Raw genomic sequence first — 21,001 nt, 5'->3', positions numbered from 1 at the left:
AATATTTGGTCACCCACCCTTAAGGTCATTCTTTGTTTTGGCTGAGACAGGAAAGGATGCTGAACAATTGTTCCTAATCAGGACAGAGGAAGTGCAAGTCGGAGGCCAATGCAGAGAAACCACTTTCTATTTGCAGAGAGAAATTAAAAATACCCCCAGAGGCTTTCCTGAGGAGAAGGCTACAATAAGCTGAGGAGAGAGACAGAGCTAGAGAGACACAGCGCCAGGGAGAGGAAGAGAGATGCAAAAAGACAGAGAGATGGGGAGGGAGAGAAAGGAGACACACACACAGGGAGAGACAGAGAGACAGAGACAGAGACAGAGACAGAGACAGAGACAGAGACAGAGACAGAGACAGAGACAGAGAGGGAGTGAGAGAGAGAGAGACAGAGACAGAGACAGAGAGAGAGAGACAGAGAGAGAGAGGGAGTGAGAGAGAGAGACAGAGACAGAGACAGAGACAGAGATGGAGACAGAGAGACAGAGACAGACAGAGAGACAGAGAGAGATGAAATAGCATCCTGATGAATTTAAGCCCAAGCAGAAACAAGGGCAAGAGCAGGAAGGAGAGCAGGAGAGTGAATGAGACCAAGGGCATTACAAGAACTCAAAGGACATTAAGAAACTAGTCATTAGCACAAATCAAGGTACATTTATTAAGCACCTACTGTGTGCCAGGCGGGCGCTGATTGCTGGAGGTACAAAGTGAAGTTAAAAAACAGTCCGTGCCCCCAAGAAGCTCACAATCTCGTGGAGAAGACAACAAGCCACCGTGCATGTGAGAACAAGCTCTAGACAGGATAAATGGGAACTAATTAGCAGTGAAAGCCCGGGGTAAAAGGGGTTGTGGGAAGCTTCCTGTGGGAGGTGGGGTTTGATTTGGCACTTGAAGGAAGCCAGGGAGGGCAGAAGCCCAAGTGGGGGAGCACATTCCAGGCATGAGGGAGCAGCCGGAGGAAATGCCCAGAGCTGAGAGCTGAAGGGGCTTGTGGGAAGAGCAGGCAGGAGGCGGGGGCCACTGGATGGAAAGATACTTGGAGGGCAATAAGGAAGGAGCCTGGACAGGGAGGAGGTTCAGGTGATAAAGCCTTGACGCCCAGCACAACTCTGTGATTGATCCTGGAGGCAGAGCGGATCATGGGCGACTCGAGGTACACTTTAGGGAAATCCCTTTGACCGTTTAGAGGACGCAAACAAAGGATCCCTCCGCGGCAGAGGCAAGAGGAGAAAAGGCTCGGGGTTCAATCCAGGGAGCTAATCTGAAATGGAAAGGGAGGAATCAGATCAGCCTAGCCCAGACCAGACAACACAGCAGCCACTGTCTGGGGCACAAAAAGGGGAGCCCGGATGCTGCTTGTGTCCCGGATGGGCTGAGACTTAGTGCTGGGAGGCTCCTGCCAAGTCTAACCTTCTCATTTGGTGGATAATGAGAAAGAAAAGAACTTACACAGGAATAGCGGGGCGAGAAGGCTGGGCTGGAGGGGAGCTTCTGTGCCTCTTGGAGGGGTAGGCAAATAAGGGCCAGGATGTGGAGGACCTTATGGAAGTCCGTCATAGAGATTAAAACTGGATTCAAAGAGATCCAATGACTATTTCCGGGGGTCTGAAGGAATCTCCTGTGGAAGAGGGGTGGGGGGGAGGGGGGAGGGAGGTGGACTTATTTTGCTTGACCCTGTAAGGGCAGAACTAAGAAAACGAAGCAGAGAAACAGATTTTCGACTCAAAATGAGGAAAAGCTTCCTGGCATCCAAAAATGAAATGGTCTTCTTCTAAAGGTAGTGAGCTCCCTGTTATGGAAAGTGTTTGACCAAAAGTTGGACGATCAAACCCAGCTCAAAGATGTATTAGAAGTTTAGAAAACTGGTGTTTATTTTTTATTTTAATAATATTTCCACATGAGTTTTTTGATGTTATATAATCCAAATTGTCTTCCTCCTTTCTTCCCTCCCTCCTCCTAGAGCTGGCAAGCAATTCAATCTGGTTGTCATGCAAAACATGTTTTCATATTATTCATTTTTGTTAGTGAATAATATTATAAAACCAAATCCTCGAATCACATACCCAAACCAACAAGTAATAAATCATATGCTTCCAGCTGCATTCTTATTCCAACAGTTCCTTCTTGTGACCACAAAAATGTGTAAATGGCCAAACTGTAAGATTTCGGCCACACTGGTAAAGAGAATTTTTAGTGTCTTGATTTAAATAAAAAAATAAGTGGTTGCCATGGGGAAAATTCCCAAATATGAAATACCCAAGTCATCTGGGTTTTATGGAGATTTTAATTAATACGAATGAAGGAATTAAGGGAAGGGAGAGAGACAGAGTAAGAGGAAATAGTAGGAAGGGCCTTAAGAGACTAGTCAGTCTTTAATCACTCACCACAAGGTCATTCCAAGTATCCTTGACTTTGAACTCATGAACTGAGTTCAGACAGCTCCTTTTAAAGAGAAATTTCTCCTATGCCACCTCCCCTAAATTTTCACATCTACCAATCACAGTAGACATTTTCCATAGGACTGTCCATTCTTAATTCACATCTTCTTTTGTTATCACCTTCTCTGAGTAGACTAAAACTTCACACCTCTTGCTAAGCTTGCCTTTTGTAAGTTGCTTGTCCTTTTAGTGATTTATTTAACCTTTAGAGGTAGTTAGCACCCTTTTGTATTAGATCTAAAACTAGACCTAACTTAAGGTTCTAGCTTTGTTATAAGTATGAGTTGGGGACTTTTCATTGTTCAATCAGGAGTTTTCCAACTTTTTCTTCCCCTAAGGCACTGTCTGAGCAGGGTGGAGTGATTTTAAAGTTCTCAATACATTCCTGACCAGCTACCTCCATTGTTACAATAAGGGAATAGCCTTAACCAAATGTTCTAAGGTATAGTCTGAGAAATTTTAAGCTTCACATTCTCTGGATGTGGAGAGAGAGCATTCTTTTCCGTAGTTCCCCAGAATTGCCCCGGAGCATTGTATTGCTGTGAGTAGCAAAGTCAGTTACATTCAATTGTGCTACAATGTATCAGTCTCTGTGTACAACATTCTCCTGGTTCTGCTAATTTCGCCCTGCATCAGTTCCTGGAGGTCCTCCCAGTTCACATAGAATCCCTCCAGTTCATCATTCCTTTGAGCACAATAGTATTCCATTCCTAACAGATACCACAACTTCTTCAGCCATTCCCCAATTGAAGGGCATCCCCTCATTTTCCAATTTTTGCCACCACAAAGAGCGCAGCTATGCATGTTCTTGTATAAACAGGTCTTTCTGATTTTTAAAAAAAATTCCTACAGGCCTGGGGCTGGCAGAGGCTATAACAGCATTGGTAGAGGAGCTGGGTTTGAAAGAATGAGACGTGGTGCCTATGGTGGAGGGTATGGAGGCTATGATGACTACAACGGATATAATGATGGATATGGCTTTGGGTCTGATAGATTTGGAAGAGACCTCAATTACTGTTTTTCAGGAATGTGTGATCATAGATATGGAGATGGTGGGTCTACTTTCCAGAGCACAACAGGCCACTGTGCGTGCATGAGAGGATTACCTTACAGAGCTACTGAAAATGATATTACAATTTTTTCTCCCCACTCAACCCTGTTTGAGTACACATTGAAATTGGACCTGATGGCAGATGTTGAATTTGCTACTCATGAAGACGCTGTGGCAGCTATGTCAAAAGGCAAAGCAGATATGCAGCACAGCTATGTAGAACTCTTCTTGGACTCTACAGCAGGAGCGAGCGGTGGTGCTTATGGTAGCCAAGTGATGGGAGGCATGGCTTGTCAAAGCAGTCCAGTTACGGTGGTCCAGCTAGCCAGCAGCTGAGCGGGGGTTATGGAGGAGGATACGGTGCTCAAAGCAGCATGAGTGGATGTGACCAAGTTTTACAGGAAAACTCCAGTGATTTTCAATGGAACATGGCATAGGGAGCCAAGGAGCGAGGAACAGCAGCTACTACAGTAGCGGGAGCCGTGCATCAGTGGGAGTGAACGGAATGGGAGGGCTGTCTGGCGTGTCCAGTATGAGTGGTGGATGGCGAATGTAAATCCTGATCACTGACTCTTGGTCAACTCTTTGTTTAAAGAAAAAAACAAACCAAAACGAAGTTGACCAGTTTTGCAGTACAAGCTTGTGATTTGTGCTTCTGTAAGTGACATCAGGATTGTTTTCAAACTCCAGGCTCAGTGATGGAAAACCATCCTCTAGGATGTGATAACCAAGTTGAGCAAGGACGATGACTGATAAACAACTTCAGCTTTTCTCACGGCGGTTACGTTGTAGGAGCGGACTTGAGCAGTAAGCGTATTTAGGTTGAAGCGCTTTCAGTCGGGTTAAATGTTGCTCTTACACCACATTACATGGAACGCTGTTTGGGATGCATGTTGGGAGACACGCTTTTTTGTAAAACAAAATATAGGAGCTGTGTCTGCGATTCAAAGTGAAAAAACATCCTTTGGGATGCACATTAGACGTGATATTCCCGAATCAAAAGGTATTCATTCTTGCTATCCACAATGAGAGAAAGGACTCTGGGAGCAGAAATGCTGTAGAATTTAAAACTAGCATCCAGTAGTCCAAGGATTATATTTAAAGAAATTTATTACTAATGCCTTGAAGCAAAAAGGGAAATAAAAGGCTAGAGAAACAGAGAGCTCACCCAGCCTTGCACATAGGAGAAGAGAGAGAGCGAGAGGGAGGAGCCCCAAAATCATATACACACGTGTAACAAAGGCAAAGGTGAACCAAGGGAAAAGGATTCTTGGAACAAGAAAAGAATTCTGGGAGATGGAGTCCAAGGGTTCAAGATTTTCTAGTTACACAATGCAAAAGCAAAACATACCACTCATCACATGTCTATATGGGTACATGATTTGGGGTTTAGGCTTTGAAAGCTGGCTCCATAGCAAAAATGAATACCGTGGAGCTAGGCGTCAAGAGGCATTTGCACCACCCAGTGGAAGTGCTTGTGGCTCTGGGAGGGGGAAGGGAGGAGGGGAAGGAGACAGCATGAATCCTGGCCTCATGGCCAATACCTTTAAGTATTAAAGATATGCATGCTTCTAGAGCCCTTTGGGCATAATCTCAAATCGCCCTCCAGAACGGCTGGATTCCTCCATGCAAGGCCTTACTTAGTGTCCCAGTTTGGGCACATCCTGTCCAGTTTTGATCGGTTTCCTTTGCTGTCACGTGGGCCAGCCTGCCGGGGTGAGATGGTGCCTCAGCGTTGTTTTGACTCTAGTCCCGAGTGCTTTGGAACATGTTCCCATACGGTTACGGATAGCTTTGATTTCTTCATCGGAAAGCATTCATCCACTGGGCAATGATGGGGCTCCTACGACTTGGACCTTCATCAGAGAAATGCTACACATTTCCCCCAGTTTGTCGCTTCCCTTCTAATCCGGGCTGCCTTGGCTGTGCTTGCACAAAAGCTTTTAATCGAACATAACCAGCATTCTCTGTTTTACATCTTGTCACGTTCTGGGTCTCGTTTGGGCCGAACTTCTTCCCTTCTCCATCGTCCTGACAGGTAAACAAACGGTTCTAGGCTGCCCGGATTTATTCAGAACATCAGCCTTTCCGGCGTCGAAGTCATACGGATTTGGAGTGTATCTTGGGGTGGGGCGTGAGAGGTTGACCTAACCCTAATGTCCGGCCCGGTCCATCAGACCCCGGCTGAGTCACCTCCAGCCTGTCCATCCCGCTGGGCCTCCCACGGCCTCTTAGCCAGCTCCAGACTCTTTTGATGGTCAGCGCTTTGGCGGACAGTCTAAGCTCAGGTACTGCCAGGCCTCCATCCATGGCCTTTTCCCATTAGCTCCCTTTATGGTCTTGATCTTTTGTCCTTCCAGATGAGTTTTGCTATTTCTGCTTTCTCTTGAACCCTTACCTGCCGTCTTGAAATCAGTGGTGTGCAAGGCAAGAGCTGGAAGGGCTGGCCAACTGGGGAGAAGTGACTTGCTCAGCTTCACACAGCCAGGAAGTAGATGAGGCCAGATTGGAACCCAGGACCTCTTCTCCCTCGCCTGGCAGTCATAATCCTATTTTAGTTGGACTCCTTGTGACCTCCCCATTTCCTTTTCTGGGTTTAGGAATGGGGCACCCAGACTTTCCCGCCAGCCTGCAAACTGTTCTTCTCTCTGCCGCAGCTCAGGCAAGTCTGAAGCCATCTTTTCCCTCCTTCCTTGGTCAGAGAGCAGCTGACTGGTGGCCAGCCGGGCTTTGCCCCCATCCTGTGTGTGGAGCTTTCAGGTCTCTTTTCCACATTTTAATACACATCTCCATTTAGTGGGGTATTTTCCAAACTTGAACACATCCTTGGCGGCAGCTCCGGCCCTTTCCTCCATTTTGGATGTGGGAAAGATGGGGTGAAGTGACGGCACTTTCATGGAAACCCAATCAGTTCTAAGGCTGAAGAGCGTAAGGGCTGGGCAATAGGGGTGAAGTGACTTGCCCAGGGGCCCCTAGCTAGGCAATGTCTCTGGCCAGATTTGAATCCAGGTCCGCCGCTCTAACCCCTGGCCAAATGGCTGCCCCACTGCAGCCTGTCATTTCCCCCAAGCTGATGGGGGAGGAGGGGGGGGAAGGAGGCACCTCGAAATGGCCTTAATCTTTAGGTCTTTGTCTGTGACTTGCCAAGTGCTTTTCCTTCACTGGCAGGAGGGAGCCTGGAGTTCCTCCCTTGAGGCCCAGCTGCCGGCCCTGAGCCTTGGACCCTGTCTCTGCCCCGGAATGGCTCTCACTCTCCTGAGTCTGACGGTTCCTGATCAGTGTCCGGCCACGAGCGCCTCCCAAACAAGAACTCGGGATGGCCGGATCAGGGCTTGGCCTCCGCTGGAGAAGCTTCCAGAGCAGGACCGAGGTGTCCCGGAAGTGAGGCAGGTGGGTCATTCTGGGGCAGGAAGTGTTCCCCTCTGCCTGGGGCTTCGCCGAAGGGCGTCTGGGGGGAGGGGGAGGGGAGGAGGGGAGGAGGAAGTAAAAAGATGCCGGAGGGCTGAGGCAGGGCTGAAGCAGCAGAGGCAGAAGCTGGAAGGGACCTCCTCCCTCCGGAGGTCCAAAACAAAGGGGCCCTCAGCGCCCCAGGAGTCCCAGAATCCCGCTCGCTGTGCCCACAGGATGCCTCTCGCGCCTCTGCTCCTGGCCAAGCCAGAGCTGTGCAGAGGCCTCTCCCCGCTCCCTTTCCTATTTGTCCCCCCACCCCACCCCGCGCGGAAACCGCAGATGATCCCTCGGGCCTCCCGCGGCGCGTGCCTTTGGGCATGTGGCCTGGGAGAGCCCCGGCCCTCTGCACGAGGAGAGCGGAATGATGGGAAACAGAAGGGGACCCACATGAGGCGCTGCTCCCTGTTTCCATCCGGGCTCTCTTTCTGCCACGAAGGCAGAGCGGCCAAGGAAGCCATTTGGCGGGGGTGGGGAAGGGAAGCAGGAACTGTTCTGCGAACGAGGTGGCTGACGGGAACGTTATCCCACCGCCACGAAAACGCTTCCCGACTGCAGTCATGGTCACGTCTCTGGACAGCTGAGGGGCGTGGCAGCGGGTGCGCAGAGGGATGTTCCAGCGCTCCAGCCGGCCCTAATCGGAGGGTCATTCTCTGCCTCAGTCCCCCACTCCCCCGTCTCTCTCCCAGGGCTCTCTAGTGAATCCCTCAGAAAAGTTTGTGTCATAGAAAAGCAAGTGGGCCCTTGGTCGGTTGTGAAAGGAGTGAATCCCCCATCCCCACCGTGCTGGAGCTACTGGAGTATTGAGTCTCTCTGTCTCTGTTTCTCTCCCTCTGCCTCCCCCTCTGTCGCTCTCATTCGCTGTCCATCTCCGTCTCTCCCCTCTATCTCTCTGTCTCTGTCTCTGTCTCTCTGTCTCTGTCTCTCTCCTCCCCCCTCTGTCGCTCTCATTCTCTGTCCATCTCCGTCTCTCCCCTCTATCTCTGTCTCTGTCTCTGTCTCTCTGTCTCTGTCTCTCTCCTCCCCCCTCTGTCGCTCTCATTCTCGTCCATCTCTGTCTCTCTGTCTCTGCTTCTGTCTCTGCTTCTGTCTCTCTGTCTCTGTCTCTCTCCTCCCCCCTCTGTCGCTCTCATTCTCTGTCCATCTCTGTCTCTCCCCTCTGTCTCTCTGTCTCTGTCTCTCTCCTCCCTCCTCTGTCGCTCTCATTCTCTGTCCATCTCTGTCTCTCTGTCTCTGCTTCTGTCTCTCTCTCCTCCCCCCTCTGTCGCTCTCATTCGCTGTCCATCTCTGTCTCTCCCCTCTATCTCTGTCTCTGTCTCTCTCCTCCCCCTCTGTCGCTCTCATTCTCTGTCTATCTCTGTCTCTCCCCTCTGTCTCTCTGTCTCTGTTTCTCTCCTCCCCCTCTGTCGCTCTCATTCTCTGTCTATCTCTGTCTCTCCCCGCTGTCTCTCTGTCTCTGTCTCTCTCCTCCCCCTCTGTCGCTCTCATTCTCTGTCTATCTCTGTCTCTCCCCGCTGTCTCTCTGTCTCTGTTTCTCTCCTCCCTCCTCTGTCGCTCTCATTCTCTGTCCATCTCTGTCTCTCCCCTCTGTCTCTCTGTCTCTGTCTCTCTCCTCCCCCCTCTGTCGCTCTCATTCTCTGTCCATCTCTGTCTCTGTCTCTGTCTCTCTGTCTCTGTCTCTCTCCTCCCCCCTCTGTCGCTCTCATTCTCGTCCATCTCTGTCTCTCTGTCTCTGCTTCTGTCTCTGCTTCTGTCTCTCTGTCTCTGTCTCTCTCCTCCCCCCTCTGTCGCTCTCATTCTCTGTCCATCTCTGTCTCTCCCCTCTGTCTCTCTGTCTCTGTCTCTCTCCTCCCTCCTCTGTCGCTCTCATTCTCTGTCCATCTCTGTCTCTCTGTCTCTGCTTCTGTCTCTCTCTCCTCCCCCCTCTGTCGCTCTCATTCGCTGTCCATCTCTGTCTCTCCCCTCTATCTCTGTCTCTGTCTCTCTCCTCCCCCCTCTGTCGCTCTCATTCGCTGTCCATCTCTGTCTCTCCCCTCTGTCTCTCTGTCTCTGTCTCTCTCCTCCCCCCTCTGTCGCTCTCATTCTCTGTCCATCTCTGTCTCTCCCCTCTATCTCTGTCTCTGTCTCTCTCCTCCCTCCTCTGTCGCTCTCATTCTCTGTCCATCTCTGTCTCTCTGTCTCTGCTTCTGTCTCTGTCTCTGTCCCTGTCTCTGTCCTCCCCCCTCTGTCGCTCTCATTCTCTGTCCATCTCTGTCTCTCCCCTCTGTCTCTCTGTCTCTGTCTCTCTCCTCCCCCCTCTGTCGCTCTCATTCTCTGTCCATCTCTGTCTCTCCCCTCTATCTCTGTCTCTGTCTCTCTCCTCCCCCTCTGTCGCTCTCATTCTCTGTCTATCTCTGTCTCTCCCCTCTGTCTCTCTGTCTCTGTTTCTCTCCTCCCTCCTCTGTCGCTCTCATTCTCTGTCCATCTCTGTCTCTCCCCTCTGTCTCTGTCTCTGTGATCGCCTGTCTCGCCGGGTGGGAGGCTGCTTGGAGCCGGCCCACCCGGGCTCCTTGGCTTTTTGGGGTCCGCCGTGCCTGGCACCTCGCAGCTGCCGCAGAGCTACTGCCTAACTACAGATCGGTTGAGGGCTTGTTTCTGCCCACATTTTCTCCCCTTTTGTTCCTGTTGCACGCCTGGGGACGGACCTCGTTCGCCAAAGTGGGTTACCTAACGTGGGTCTAGGAGAGAATCCTGCAAGGCCTCGGGCGAGGGATCCGGTCTCGGAATTCTCCGATTCTACCGGTGCTTGGCACATAGTAGGCGCGCTGATTAGTGGATGGCTCTTGCACCCGGCTCGCCCCCTTCCCGGGCTCTCCCACCTCCGGTCCCCGAGCCTGGCAGTCTCCCCCCCCTCCCCCACCCCCACCCCGGCGCATAAACAAATGCAGACCCAGATCCCTGCGCCGCGCCAGGAGGGAGGGGAACCAGCCTGGGGTGGGGGTGGGGTGGGGCCCCGTTTTCAGCTCGGTTCTTTTACTTCTGCAATCCCAGGGGTCTCCGGGGTCTCGGCGAGGGCAGGACTGGCTGGTCCTCTCGGGCCTCTGCTGATCCGGTAAAGCCGGGGCCGCTGGAAGGGCGTGCCGAGTGCGCTGCTCAGGGAGCAAAAGCAGAAGAGCTCAGAGCGCCAGCAGCCCCGGCGCTTCGCCTCCCCCTCGTCTCCCTGCGCTGCCTCTGCTGCTGGCCAGCCTCGTTCTCACGCACAGGCCAGCTGGACGGCGCGTCACAGATGCTCAGACGCTTTTCAAACGTGCAGAACGAAACAGGGAGATTCCGGAGGCAGCCGAATGGATGAGACACAGAGAGGAGCCAAGAACAAGGCCGGGGACCCCATCAGGAGCTCCTGGGAGAAGCCCACAGGATGGGGATTAGGGCGCCTCTCACTGGCCCCGGGCGCTGAGGGGAAGCTGGACTGGCCCCAACCCTCATAAAGATGGGCACCACCCATAGCCTCAGCCCCTACGGGAGCCCCAGCTGCCTCCTTCCACTTTCTCCGGTGGCCCGGGGACCCTGATCTTGCCAGCTCACTCCAGGCCTGGGCTGGGGAGGCTGCTTCCCCTCCTCCCTCCTCCCTCCTCCCTCCTCCCTCCAGCTTGAGGAGTCCATTGTTCCTCATCAATCTGCTTTGAAAACCTGGAGCACGATGCAGCTCTGCCTCCTCCTCCTCCTCCTCCTCTTCCTCCTCTTCCTCCTCCTCCTCCTCCTCCTTCTCCTCCCGGAGCTTAGAAGCAAATGCTCAGCCTTCTGGGTTCCAGGCAGTTCGGACAGCCTGATAATACAGACTTCCTCTCTGTGTGACTTTGGGAAAGTCATTTCACCTCTCTGGGTCTTGGGTCCCTTGTTTGTAACGGGAAGCCTTTTCTTCAGTGATCTCCAGTGAGCTTTCCTGGGCTGCTCCCTGTTAGCCCATCCATTCATTTAATCCGCTCTTGCCCAGTCCCAACTTGGGGCTCAAAAATGCCAGAAAGGGTTAGTGGGGTGCTTTGCTGAGCTCTGGCTCCACAGCATTCCCCTCCTCTCCCAGCGTTCCAACTTCCCTTTGAAAGGCGTCCAAGCCGGGTTGGATTCATTCCCCGAGAATCTTTCTTATCTCCACATTCTTTGCTGAGGCCTTTGCTGGCTATTTTCATCAAGGCGGCCAGTCTAGTGTATCTTTCTGAGATTCCTGTTTTCCACCGTAGATGCCAGGATTCTGACACCTGGCCCCAGCCCTGGGATTTTCCCACGATGCCCACCAGGGGCACCTACAGCCTTCCTGCTACTTTTTGGAAGGTGGCCTATTATCCACCTGGGAGTAGAAACTTAGACCCACTTAAAGTGGCAAGGTTTCAGTGACTCTCTTTTCTCTATGATTCTATCTCCATTTCTTCTTTTCTTTTTTTTTTAAAGTTCTTTTGCTATCTTGTTTTCACAGAGCCTACATTTTCCCATGCCTGTCCCCTCCTCTCTCTATCTTCTCCCCACCCCCTCCCCCAGGGCCCTTCTTCACAACAACAAAAATAAGGAAAAGAGGAAGTCTTGGGAGAACTGATTATACATTGGGGGAAAGTGACAATATTTGAAACATTGCTCCTGTGGAGTCCTCTCTCTGCCATGGAGGACTAGGGTAGGGTCTGCCCCTAGTTCTTCAGGGACAAATTTGGTCTTCATAACTTTGCTACTTTCACTTTTGATTTTTTTCCTAGCTCTTCTTTCCATTCATGTCATTGTCGTCATTCTGCATATTGTTTTCTTGGCTTTTCTGACTTCCCTTTGCATCACTTCATGGAGATCTTCTCAGGGTTCTCTGTATCCATCACATTTATCCATTCACCATTTCTTACATCACAGTCATATTTCATCCTAGTCACATACTACAATTTGGTCAGACATTCTCCAATCAATGGGCATCGACTTTAGTGCTTTGCTACCATGAAAAAGTGCTGCTCCAAATATTTTCATGTAAATAGGACCTTTTTTGGTCAGGCTTATATGCCTCCAGTGGAGCTTCTAGGTCAAAGGCTATAGACATCAGAGCCACTTTATTTGCACAATTTGGCATTGTTTTCTCAAGTAGTTGTATCAAGAGAAAGGACAGCACAATGAGAAAATAGGTTGGACTTGGAGTCAAAAGACCCAGGTTCAAAGTCCATCTCTATCACTTACTCCTTGTGTGACCTTGGGCAAGACCCCTAACCTCTATGGGCCTCAGTTTCTCTATCTGTACCATGAGAGGTGGGGGGACCAAATGGCACTAAGCTCCCTTCCAGCTGTGAATCTCTAATCTTTTTGACCACAGTCTCATTTCCTTGTGGGCAAAGACAGTCAATGTCTTGTCTAATTTTTGCCTTTCCAGACTTAACACCTTCCACCCTGCAGTAGGGGGTGAAAACATTTAATGGAATTGATATGAATTCTTTGCCCTAAAAATAGCAACAAAAAAAAGTCAATCAACAAAAATTGAACCCACCTTTTGTCCTCCTTAGTACTTTTCCAAGTGTCTGCAGATCCAGATAGATGTTCACTCTGGAGGACTGTTGGGGTTTCCAACCACCTCCTGGACACTCCCTTCAAAAAGGTCTTGTATGGACACATTGTTCTATTCCTCCTTTTTTCCTTATTAGAATTATGCATGACTTCATTGTCAGAATTATAGGTCTATGCGCCCTCCTGGCTTCTGGAGCCATATTTCTAGAGTCCCTATCCATGGAATCAATTATGGATTTGCTCTTTAAAAAAAAAAAAAAGCAATTTTGTCCTTTCCTAAAATCTTGCATATGATGTCTGGGCCCAATTTCCTCACTTCCATTTTTGTGACCCCCCTCCCCCCCATGATGCACTGCAGGTCACTTTTCCCCAGTTTTCCTCCCTGTTGCATCAATCAGCAGATTCATTTTGGTGAGAATGAGGTCCCAAGGGACAATCACTCTTCTTCATTCCCCCCTTGACCTTTGGAGAAGCTGCACAGTCATGAGACAAGTCACAAACTTGCCAGATGCCACAATGTCTGACGAGTGTTCAATTCCAGCAGGTGTCGATGAGCGTGGAGGAGCTTCCACCTGGATTCCAAGGACATGAGGCTGGAACAGATCTTTGATGGGCTAAAAATATCCATTCCAAACTTAGTCATCATTAACAAAAAGAAGGATTCAAATGTAAAAACAAGAATAATAAGCCACCCTAAATGAACGCAGGATCTCCAGGTCCAGGCACTCCATTTCCCCAACACCTCTCCTTCCCATAGTTCCCTTTGCTCTACTCCCAAGATGGCCACAGCATGACTGTCTCATGATATTGGCCTCCTGGACATTGAGGTCTTTCTGACTCTGTTCTTTTCCCTAAGTCCTTGCCTACAACAACTCTGTCCTACATAACTCAGCCAGAACAATTCTACCCATAGATCTGGTTGCATCTGGTCCCTCTTTTGCTCAAAAACCTTCAGTTTCTCCCTATTGCCTAACCAGGAAAGTTGAAACTCCACAACTTGGCAGTGTCCCAGCAGTGTCCCAAGCCCATAAGCTCCACCAGCCCCAGCTCCCAGGCTCCAAAGGATCTCATCAGTTAATGTTCATTCCTTCCAATGATGCCAGTCATTCTGCATGATCTCTTCTGGTGAAGGCACCTGGATTACTGAAATAGCCCAAGGGTGGCTCTGGGGGTCTCCCATCTGTCCCCACAACAGCCCATTCTCCATTCAGCCACTAAAGTGATTTTCCTAAAGCTCAGGTCTGGTCATGTCACCCTTCTGACTCATTAACTCCAGTGGCTCCCTACTGCCTCCAGTATCAAATGCAAAACCCTCTGTTTGGTATTCAAAACCCTTCCTAAGCAGCCTTCACCCACCCCTGCTTAGTCTTCCCACACGGTCCTCTCACTCTCCTCAGCCCCACATAAATCCAGTATGAGCTCGAGGGCTTCATCCACTTGCTCTCTTTTGTGTGAATGAATGCCACGCCTGCTTTGGGTGGTTCTGGATCTTCCTGCGCGCTGCCCACAGTGTTTCAGGGATGGCCCAATTAGCACAATAACCGCCCAAACCGGCACACCTGAGAACTGCACATGCACTGGGAAGTCCTCCTGTAGCAAGGATCCTTCAGGCTCCCCCTGTTCTCTCCAGTGCTTGGGTAGGTGGAGCACTCCCAGGAGCACTCCAGTGACCTCGAGAGGAGTTATTCTGGAGAGAGGTTCCTTCAGGACAAGACATCCTGGCAAGATGGTGGATAGCGACTACTGCCAGCACTCTGGAATGCTGCCTCCTGCCAGGATTGGAGGGCTATGACCCAGGACCTCTCTGTTGAAAGAGCGTCATGCCCATCCATTGGGAAATGGCTAAACAAGTTGTGGCATCCAGTTGTGATGGAATAATACCGCGCTGAGAGAAGTGACAAGTAGGCTAATTTTTTTAAAACATGGAAAGATTCACACAAAGTTATGAAGAATAAAGCAAGCAGAACCCAGAGAACATTCCATAAATCAACAGAAACATTGCTGGAAGAATGACTGGCGTATGTCCATCTCCAGAGAAAGAAATGAGAAGCAGAAATAAGTAAGAGAGAGTCTTACAGACACAGCTTTTTGTCCAATGATGCCTCCTTTAATGGGGGGGGGGGGCGGTGGAGGAGGGAGGAAGTTACCTGGGAGTTTTAATTTAACAAAGAAATACATTTTTTAAAAAGAAAAGAATGTTACAGGAAAAGAAGGAAGGAAGGAGAAAGAGAATAAAGAGAGGGAGGAAGGAAGGAAGGAAGGAAGGAAGGAAGGAAGGAAGGAAGGAAGGAAGGAAGGAAGGAAGGAAGGAAGGAAGGAAGGAAGGAAGGAAGGAAGGAAGGAAGGAAGGAAGGAAGGAAGGAAGGAAGGAGGGAGGGAAGGAAGGGAGGAAGGAAGGAAGGGAGGAGGGAAGGAGGGAAGAAGGGAAGGAAGGAAGGAAGGAAGGAAGGAAGGAAGGAAGGAAGGAAGGAAGGAAGGAAGGAAGGAAGGAAGGAAGGAAGGAAGGAAGGAAGGAAGGAAGGAGGAAGGAAGGAAAGAAGGAAGGAAGGAAGGAAGGAAGGAAGGAAGGAAGGAAGGGAGGAGGGAAGGAGGGAAGAAGGGAAGGAAGGAAGGAAGGAAGGAAGGAAGGAAGGAAGGAAGGAAGGAAGGAAGGAAGGAAGGAAGGAAGGAAGGAAGGAAGGAAGGAAGGGAGGGAGGGAGGGAGGGAGGGAGGGAGGGAGGGAGGGAGGGAGGGAAGAAGGGAGGAGGGAGGGAAGAAGGGAGGAAGGGAGGCAGGAAAGAATCCCATGGAAACCTGATATACCTTGGTGTCATGTATGTGAACTCACTGTGTGTAGGAGGGGATGGGGTGGGCTGGCATCCACGGCAACTCACTGTGGACTCATTCATAGGTGTGGGAAGTCTCCCCGGTTATCTCATTCTGCCCCGTGCTTCCTGTCCAGAAAGGCGGGAAAGGAGGAAACAAGCATTTGCTAAGTGTTTGCTGTGGGCCAGGGGCGGTGCCAGTGCCAGGGCAATACTTTCAAGCAGAAAGCGAGCCTTTTAAATAGAAATATGAAGAGAAAACGAGTTGAGAGAGCTTAGAGGTTGATGGGGAAGCCGAGGAGCACAAAGGAGCTGGGGAGGGGATGAAGGAAGCTGGCCCGGGAGCGTTAGGACGAAGCCAGGAGGGCCAGAGGAGCCCAGCCTGACCGGCCCCACCACGGCCACCACTCCAAACCTCCAGAGAGCCCGACAATGGGAGAAGGGGCTGACCTGGCAGCGCAGACATTCCAAGGTGAGGAGGCCAGAGAGGTGGTGGGATGTTCCAAGGCAAGAAACCCCCAGGGCTGAGGGACGTTCCAGGATGTGACAACAAGATTTGGGAATGGAAGTTGGCCATTCTGGGCCCTCTTCCAAAATGGAGGCTGGAGGGGGAATTCGCTAATGGGAAGGAGGACCAAGTTTGAAAAGCTGCCCCCAAAGGGTGGCTTTTTACTAAAATCAGTGGCTGGGGGGAGGGCAGTGCGGGGGGGGGGTAGCCCTCTTAGCCATTAGGAACATCCTGAGTTGGTGGACAGTCCTTGGCTAGGCGCAGGGATGGGCCTAGGGGTAGGCCTGGAGTGGATTGACCTAAGGTGCTATTTTCCCTTAGGTACAAGTGACCACTTTTCCTGTTTCTTTGTAGCATTTCTATCCTTTTTGATGCCAGGAGGTCCCACTTTCCATTTTTCTCTGAGCTGCCTTGAGTCTCCTGTAGGATGGGGGAGTTTCAGAGTGTCCAGAGGAGAAGCACAGCTGTCAGAGCGTCCTTGGAGTGCACCAGCGTCCCCGGAGGCCTGGGTTCTGGTTCTGATTCAGCCGTGACTAGCTCTGTGGCCCTGGGGGAGACCCTCAGGATCTCGGGGACCCTGTTCCCTCCTCTGTAGGATGGACGTGGACAAGAGGACCTCCAAGCTCCAGTCCAGCCCTAAGATGGGTTCCTTTAGAGCCTGCGGCGTTCTTCTAGCAGCCAATTCCCAGGCAAAGGCGGGCTCGGTGCCAGCAGTCTGGCAATGGAAGGACTGAAAACAAAGGAGGAAAGACAATCTCCAGGAAAGCAGCCCCTGCCCCCCCCCCAGGCCTTTGGGGAAGGCCTCCCCCCAGCCAGATCCAATTAACGGTCTTGGGAGCCTGAGCTGGGAAGGGGCTTCGGTTACCGGGGCTGAGCAGGAATGGAAAGGGCGCTGGGTGCCCACCAGCCGGGCCCCTGTGCCGGGCTTGGCCCGGCCTCCATTTGAGCTGGTGGCATCATGTTTCTTGCTGGCACCCGGGCTGGGGCGCTGGCTGCCCGCCCGCCCACCCGCCATGAAAGCAGGTGACATCGAATCCTTCCCCTGCGATGCTGCCGATGGCCAACAAAACAGGAAAAGCAGGCTGCACGCTCCTCTTCAGCGTCTGTCCCCTGTGGCGACCAGCTGTCCCTCCGAGGAGAGGCACGCTTGTCCAACTGAGGCAGGAGGGTCCTAGCAAACTTCCTCCCCTCCTTGGGCAAAGGCTTTGCTTCATGCCCCCCCCCCCCCAGGAGAAGAGGAGGAGATGCCCGGCCTTCACTCCTTGTTGGGTGAGGCAGGAAGCCAGGCCTTCCCCCAGGCTGGAATCCCACCTTATCGGGCCATCTTCCTTCTCGAGTTTCCTCTGTCCTTTCCCCGGATCCAGCCTTCCTCACCCCGGCCAGAGCGCCCGGCGGGGTCACTGGGCGACAGCAAACGAGGGCTCCCGCCCAGAAATGGGCACATTTTCCTCAGGGAGGAGCCATCCATGAGCACTTCTCAGGAGCCCAGAGGTGCCAGGCTGAGCCCCAGGAAGCCCAAGGCAAGGCTCTGCTCTCAATGAGCTTCCCGCCAAGCGGGGGCCATAAACAGACCAGCCAACAAGCTGGGGGGGCAGTGAAGAGGCGCAGCAGGCCCCCTCCCCTCCAGAATGGGCTGGGGGGGCACAGAAGGTGGGGCCAGGGCGCTCCTCCCATGGTGGGCTCGGACGGGGGCCAGGCTCTGGCCTGAGCAGCCCCCAGAGCTCCGGGAGCGGGCCGCCCAAAGGGATCCTGCCCCCTTATTTCACTGGTTTCCTATCCCTGGCCGAGGTCTCGGGCAAGGAGTCACCACCTAGCTGGAACGCTGGAAGCTTCTAGGCAGAGAAAGGCCAGGTGGTGCAGGAAGGCAGGGGCTTGGGGAGACGAGGGGATGGGGCTTTGGAAAGGGGGCCGAGCAGGGAGGAAGGAGGGCTCCCCGTAGAGTGGGAACATGGCCGCCGAGGGGCCCGCCCTTGACCCCCCAAACCTTTTTCCAGATCATAACAGGCACGTCTCTGCCTCGGCAGACTAATAGAATGTGAATTAGACCATGGCAACGGCAGACAGCGTACCTGCAGAGAGGCAGAGAGGGTTTCCAGCTGGGAGAACCTGGGAAGGCTTTACAGAGGAGGTGCACTTGACCTGGGCCTTGAATAATGGGAGCAGAGCAAAGAGGAGGACCCAAAAGGAGAAGCGTCTGGAGCCAGGAGAGGCAGAGCGTCAGCCCAAGTGATAATGATCTCGAGGGTTAAGATGGAGACATCAAACAAGGGGACAATGAATAGTGCGATGTGGCAAGAGGACGAAGAACAATGACAAGATAGCCTGTATGGAGAATACCAAGTAAGAAGGAGTCTAGAACTTATCCACAGGACAGTGGGAGCCATTGAATGTCTTTGAGCCCAGAGAGATGTCATCAGGGCTGGACATTTGAAGGCTGGCATGGATTGGAGAAAAGACAGACTGTTAAACTGAGTTTGAGTCTCACACTCAATCCGTGAAAGACATTTTTCTTACCCCAAAGACTCCCTGAAGTCCCTGTAGACAGCCTTGGGCAAGAGCACTTGTCCTCTGTTCGTAAGTGCCAAAGAGGCAGTTGGCACTTATTAGGAATCTACTATGAGCCTGGGCTAAGCACCAGGGGATACATAGAAGGCAAAAGATGGTTCTTGCCCTCAAAGGCTTTAGGGTCCAATGGCAACAAATGGTGGCTTCTTCCTTCTCCTAAAAATCGTCCACGCTTTCGTGGTAGACACAAAGTCCTGGGAGTCGATTTCCAGCTCATATGATTCAGCAAATTCTCCTGAGATGCTGCTGAGATGCGCTGAGGGTACAGCATGCCTGCAAATCTGCGGAAGGTCCGTCACAGCCACACGGGGGCTCAACCGTCGAGTCTTGGGGCACCCAGCTTGAGGGGCTCTCTCGAGCCCGCCTTTGCCCAGCACTGGGTGACAAACGAATCCAAGGTGCCGTCATCAAGGGTGGGTTGGGAGGGCAGCTGTGTTCCCACGACCTCCCCATTTCCTCAGCTAGAAGGGCTGCCCCGAACAATGGCGGAGTGCTCATGGCCGAGCATTGCAAGCGAGAAAGGCAAGGACTGAGCCCCGACTTCTGGACAGTCTGGAGAGGCGGCGCTAATGAGGGCTACACAGGGAGGAGCCTGTTGAGCTCATAACTGCAGACGAGAGATGGGGGATCTTTCCCAAGTATGCTCCCGAGCCAGAGAACCCCCTCCCAACCCATGTCAAAATCGATGGCTACCACCCTCTTCTGGCGGCCCGGCAGGCAGAGCCGGGTACATGCCATGCGTACTGCCAGGAGGAAGGCGGAGCCCATGGCCAAGAGCTGAAGACCTGCAGAGCACTGGTGGCTTCTTCCTCACCGCTGCGCAGGCGAGGGGAGGGGAGGGAAGAACAGAGGCTACCTGGGAAGCGAGCATTGCCTGAGGAGACGCTGCAATTCTGGGTTAGAGGAAGGAAAGACTCCTGGCCAAGGCTGGCAGCTCTCCAAGGCCTGGGAAGAAGGCATTTGCTCGGATTCTTGCAAAGCTACTCGAAGAGGTCTGAGCAGGAGATGATGGCGGAGGAGACAGAAGACAGAGACGGGCAGACACAGCCTGCAGAGTCGCCGAGTTAAACCTCTGGAAAATGACTCTGACAGGGGAACACTGTCCCCAAGGAGGGGGCTGCTCAGAAAGCCCCCGGACTCCGATGTCTATATAGGAATGCACAAGCATAGCTAGCAAGCGGGATGAAGTAGCAGCCCTGATCCCAAAAAGTCCACTCGCCCTCCTGGGTACCCCTGAGAGCTCGACCATGAGTGGGAAGACGCCTCTGGAGGGGTGCGCCCCACCCAAACGAAGCGGGGTGGTCAAAGGGAAGGCCACATGGCAAAGAAGTCCAGGCTGCACAGGAGGGAGCCGCGGTGAAGAGCATTTGGCCGACAATCGCTGGACACAAAAGCGAATCCGTGTAGTCGCGGGATACTCTACGGACCACCTGGAAAGAAATGAAAGTGTATCATGACGCCGTCATGTCTGTGGACATTATTCGATCATATTAATGATCACAGACGGATTAGGAAATCAGTGGAAACTCTAAAAACTTCCCATGAGCCCGGAGTGCGCCAGAGTGGCGGGCTATCTGCTGGAGTGCTCCCTCGCGAGCTGCTTGGCTGGCTTTAGCTTTGGCAAAGAATAAGCCCAAAATGGTTTGGGTTGTTGGGCTGGAAACAGTGGCCTCCCTCCCAGGGCTGCTAGAAGAAAAGAGAAGAAATGGACCCGAGCTTGGGGAATGGATGCCCCAGGCTGCAGGAGAGCAGATTGTCACTGGGCAGAGGAAGGCTGGGTGGAACGCCACCGCCATCGATCCAAATCCTACAGAGGAAACCAGGCCAGATGGAAGGGGAGGCTCCCAAGAATGGAGCGCGGAAGGCACAAAGGGGAAGGCGGAAGGGGAAAGGACTTGGACAAGGAGACAAATGACGATGCCCAGGGACTTCATCAGCCAAAGAGCAAACAGATCGATTCAAGGCATGGGTGAGAAGAGTGAACATGATAGAGACAAAAGCTCAACACAGTCCTGCTGAGAAGGGAGTTGGGAATGTCAAGCTCTGGAGGAGCTGCGGCTGGTGAGGAAAGTAGAGCCAAGTGACTTTCTTTAGCTCTGCACAGAAGAAAGAAGCTGAAAGAAGAGCTCAAGGTGAGTCAGACAGAGAGGAGGAGAAGCTGCTCGTTTCTGTATCTCAGCAGGAGAAAGGCTTTGGCCCGCCAAGGGCAGAAGAAAGATGGCTGAGAGAGCTCGTCACAGAGAAAGTAAGAGGCAGCCCACTGCCCCCGAGGAGTGCCAGCCACCTAATCCAGACGGGCTGCCTGCTAAGACACACGGCCTAGAGAACGTGGCAATGTGGCTGCTCAGCCACTCTTAGAGGCATCAGAAGAACAGCAGAGAACTGAAGAGCTGGAGCAGAATGGGAGAAGAGGAAAGCCATCCCAATGAAAGGCAATGGAACTAAAGGTAGTGGCACACCATCTACCTAGACACCTGGCTTCTGTTTCTTACCAAGTCCTCAACTCTCTTAAAGAAGCAGTGCTGCCCAAGGGTCAGGCCCACCCCCACTGTCCTCCTTGGACCACGTCCAAGGTCTCGTGTCCAGGTCTGGACACCTCATTGGAGGGAGATTGGTGATAAGCTGCAGAGAGTGGCCAGAGGAGAAGGCTTCTGAGTTGTGACAGATAAGGCCTGGCTGAATAAACT

At 52.2% G+C, this 21,001-nt stretch overlaps 1 pseudogene; it reads left to right on the top strand.

The window, feature by feature from the left end:
- The first annotated feature begins 3,288 nt into the window (after positions 1 to 3,288).
- LOC100020052 (heterogeneous nuclear ribonucleoprotein H-like) lies at positions 3,289 to 4,088 on the top strand (annotated as a pseudogene).
- Positions 4,089 to 21,001: the final 16,913 nt, after the last annotated feature.

The sequence above is a fragment of the Monodelphis domestica genome, chromosome 8 (genome assembly GCF_027887165.1).
Source record: "Monodelphis domestica isolate mMonDom1 chromosome 8, mMonDom1.pri, whole genome shotgun sequence".
Lineage (NCBI taxonomy): Eukaryota > Metazoa > Chordata > Mammalia > Didelphimorphia > Didelphidae > Monodelphis > Monodelphis domestica.
This window is presented reverse-complemented; position numbering and strand designations above follow the sequence as displayed.